This window comes from Myotis brandtii, unplaced genomic scaffold, assembly GCF_000412655.1.
Source record: "Myotis brandtii unplaced genomic scaffold, ASM41265v1 scaffold1171, whole genome shotgun sequence".
NCBI lineage: Eukaryota > Metazoa > Chordata > Mammalia > Chiroptera > Vespertilionidae > Myotis > Myotis brandtii.
In genome coordinates, this window is record NW_005354055.1 from 285,487 (window position 1) to 289,719 (window position 4,233).

Genomic DNA, 4,233 nt, shown 5'->3' on the forward strand with positions numbered 1-4,233 from the left:
TTAGTACAAACAAGAATTTCCAGGAAAGCCCAGTAGTCTTCATTCAGCATCATGTTATTAGTGAGGCATTAAGTTGCATATACTGTAATGTGAGTTGAACAAAGACCCAGTCCAGAGTGAGAAGCAGAATCAACTGGCTTTTGTTCCTTTAGTAATTATTTAAGTTTGTGTATTTTCAAAATGTGCTTATTCAAGCTACTAAAAATATCAACACTTCAAGTTTTTTTTTAAAAAAAGGGTGGGGAGGGGACTCTATTTGCCACAGTTCTTCTTTGGTTCTGTCTCCCACTTGAGTTCTCCTAGGCATTCCCACAGCCTAACAAGAGATACAACTATGCAGACACTAGCCAGTAAGGAGGCTTGGAGTGTGTGTTTTAAATAGTTATGTGAACTTTAAAAAGGCTCTTAGAAAATAAGCAACTTCGCAACTTCTCCTGTTCCCATTATAATTTCTCTCTTCTGTTTAATGTGTTACCCTCTGTCCCTGTTCCCCAACCCTTGGCACATAGTCTGTAGTAGAAATGTTTCCATATTTAGTCTGTCTGGTTCCGTTTCCTCTGAGACTGGCAGGTAGTTCAAATTTCATTTCAGGCTATGCTTAACGGAAAAAGTCCATCCCGAGTTCTTTTCCCCCCTATTTATATCCTCTTTCTTCCCCAAGGGACTCTTTTTCTAGTTCTGCTTCCCTCTTCCCTGTATCTTGCATTTCTAGGTCAAATTTACCCTTTCCTGGTTATTTTCTCCTTTATCTCAGCTTCCCTCTACTTCACCACCTAATCTGTGGGGAGGATGAGTTACTTTGGGAAATGATACACAACTCCATTTCTGACATCCAACATCATTTTTATGGCCCATTTTGAGTCTAAAATAATTCAAAGAAAATGATTCCAAATCCAAGATTGAGTATAAATTAACTGTCTATCAACATAAATAATAGGAAAAAATCCCAAACACTATGTAGCAATGACTAGTTTATTTCTGTCTTGCATATTTGCACTGAGAAAAAGTTTTATGCCTATATTGGGAGGTACAGATCACCTGTGACCTCTGCGTCACGAAATTTGATGGTCACTTCTGTGTCCTCGTCTTACCTGACTTAGCAGAGCTGCCTCATTTATCTTCAGCTCTTCCTCCCACTCTGGGCTCTTCTGCTCAATCTTCCTGGCTGACCCTCTCCTCTCTGCTTCAAATGTTTATGTCCCATGGTCAGACCCAGGCCTTTTCTCTTCTCCATTCAAACTTTCTCCTTGGGGATCTCATGTTTAAATAGTATTGATATCCTGAAGACTTCTAAGTATAAATCACCAGTCCCTACCTCTCGCCAAAGCTTTAGACTTCTAGGAGATTTGCTTGTGTAGACATCTCCTGACATTTTCTCTTAATATCTCCAAAAGACCACCTCCTCTGATACCTCCTCTTCTCCAACTGAAGCACCACCAACCAAAACAGAACACTTTATTCCCACTTCCACTCACCTCCCCAACATGCTCCTCTCTCAGTCTTTCCAATTCCATTAAGTGGCTTCACCACCCACCCAGTTGCTCAGTCAGAAGTCACACCTCACCCCCTCCCCCACCTCTTATCCACCACCTTCTAGCTCTACCTCCAGAATCCATCAGAAATGCATTCACTTTCCCCAACTCCACTGCTATCACCCTGGTCCTCTTTACTGTGCTCATGACTGCAATCATTTCAAAAGAGGTTTCCCTGTTTCTACTCTTGTCCTTATTGTGGTACTCTCTCCATACAGCAGCCAGAATTATGTCACAAATGTAAATCAGATGGCATCATTTCTCTCCTTACTATCCCTCCACACACTGTCCTGCATGTCTGCTCCTCAAGCCCATAAAATGCTTCTCTTTGCATTGTTTAGTACTTTACTTCTGCAGTACTCACCTGCTGAGACATTTAAGCCTGTTCATGCAATCTGATTCCTTTCTCAGAGGTAAAATGAGGCCAGAAATCTTCACGGATCTGGAAATATTTTAAAGTATTGATTACTGTGCAGGTAGAAAGCTTCCTAGGCAACCTTCTCCTTTCTGAAGCGTGGATGGTGGAACATCAGGGACCTGGGGTGGTGTCTCCTTCCTGTTATGTGATGAAGGTACTGGAGAGAGTTGGGAAAAATAATGTAGACTTGGGGAGACAGAGGCAGACTGATTGGCGAATAAAATGAGGAAGTAAAACAGGGCAGGCAGGTTTAAGAGGGGCACACAATAATTTTTATCCTTTATAATTCACGTTACAGTAAAATTTTATAAAGTGGGTTGTAGTAAAAGGAGTAATAAAGTGATGCTAATTAGCATTATATTAATAATTACACTATTTCTTCCTGAATATATATAATCTTCCTGCAAAGAACTAAAAATGGCTTAAAAAGCTCTAATGATATTATATTACTGGGCAACATGTCTATAATAGACATTAATTATATGGTATTAAACGGATCCACAGAGCTTTCTAAAGGTACAATAGGCTAATAAAACACCAGAAACATAATTGTTACTCTAAGGATTTAGAATCAAAATTAGCTTAATGACAGGAAAATTTTTAATAGGAAAACTATCCGTAGCACATTTGCTATGGTGTAGATTTTCATTGTAGGGGAACTTATAAAAATCAATAAAAACCAAATAATTACTCAGACCTCTTTACACAAATATTGCTGTTAAATTTTCTCTTTTTATTCCATAGCTTATTGTGTGGTTCTCAGAGCCTTTTATAAGTCAGCCACTAGAGAGCAAACTTCTTCTTTTTATCAGGCTGTAGTTTTATTTAAAAGAATACACTACATATATATTGGCACTCTGACAATACCACATTATCTCAGACTGTAAAATCTGATAATATAGCTTCTGAATGCCTGGGGTGGTGGGCGTGGGGGAATTTAAGGCCCTTTATATTAAATACATAAGAAAGAACAAGATAAGATGTAGTAATTTGAAACTCCCTTCCTGGAGTGAAAATGAAACCTTCTGCTAATGGAGCATAAAGTCTTATGTTTCATCCCATGTAATAAAATATAATGGGTATTGTTTGGTCTGACAGGCATCTTGGGCCTTTTTTTCCAGACAATGGTTTCTAGAGAGCTCAAAGAAATGATACTGTTTCCAGATGAAATGTGAATAAATGACACTGTAAGCTACCTTTATTGCCATCAGTTCTGGAGGCTTGAGCCAGGCAAAAAAAGCTGCCAGTTGACGAACATTCTCATCTATTGGACGGAATCCCCACTATTGGCTTCCCTTCCAAACAGATGCTGGTCCCCAAACACCAATACACAGTCAGATTCACCTGCTAACGTGTGTCAGGGAACAGAAGAGGGGAGGCGAGGAACAGTGGGGGATTTAGTGCACCTTAAAACCCCAACTTACCAGGCACCTGAGTGTCTTTCGCAGCTGGCTTTGGGGCCATGATGTACTCAATGAGTAAAACCACTTTCTCTTCTGGTGGACTGTTAACAATTGGCCTTGTGCACACGACCCTAGGGACTCATGCTGAACTACTAGTAAGTCGTTGGAATCAAATTCATCTCTGTTGTCTAGGCTTTGGAATATTTGAGGAGTTACAATCTAGGATTTGGACTTTTTCAGTACTTTTACAAAATAATATCTAACAGCTATTGGTTGATTTATAAAAGATATACGAGAAGGGAGATTTCAAAACTTTGCAAGGAAACACTTTCTAGGGTTCATTGGCTATTCCGTTAGAATATTTTTCTTATATTGAATGGACTTATGAAATTGTCCATATTTAAACAATTTGGCCGATGACAGTTCCACAGGGTTTGACCTAACGCTTTGTTCTGTGGAGAGGCCTCAATGGGCATTGTTCCTCACTTAATCAGCAATCAGCAACCATTGCATGCCCACCCAGTGCTCAGCACAAGGCTAGAGCAACTCAACAAGGCATTCATTGAACACTTTCTCTGTGCCAGGCAGGTGATGAGCACGGCAGCAAACATTAGGGGCGACCAGACGAGTCCTGTCTTTACAAAGCTCATGTTCTAGTGTGAGAAGCTACCACGAATCACTGACTGTAAGGAGAATCAGACAGTGATACACTCTCTAGAGTTGAAGTGCTGTGGGAATAAGAGACAGGATGAGATTTGGTCCTGACTGGGGGGCCCCAGGAAGACTTCACGGAGGAGGTGGCCCTTGCATGTGAGGGCTGATCCTGCCGTAGTAGTTGCATAAGGTTATTCTTACAATTTCTGTCAGATGCCTAAACCCG

General features: G+C 40.4%; 1 long non-coding RNA gene across 1 annotated transcript; it reads right to left on the reverse strand.

Moving 5' to 3' along the window:
- Positions 1 to 823: 823 nt before the first annotated feature.
- On the reverse strand, positions 824 to 3,284 carry LOC106724108. The gene is made up of 3 exons (XR_001359871.1): positions 3,147 to 3,284; positions 1,897 to 1,974; positions 824 to 862 (listed from the first exon to the last, which is right to left on the reverse strand). It is a non-coding gene; the product is annotated as an uncharacterized LOC106724108 (long non-coding RNA).
- Positions 3,285 to 4,233: the final 949 nt, after the last annotated feature.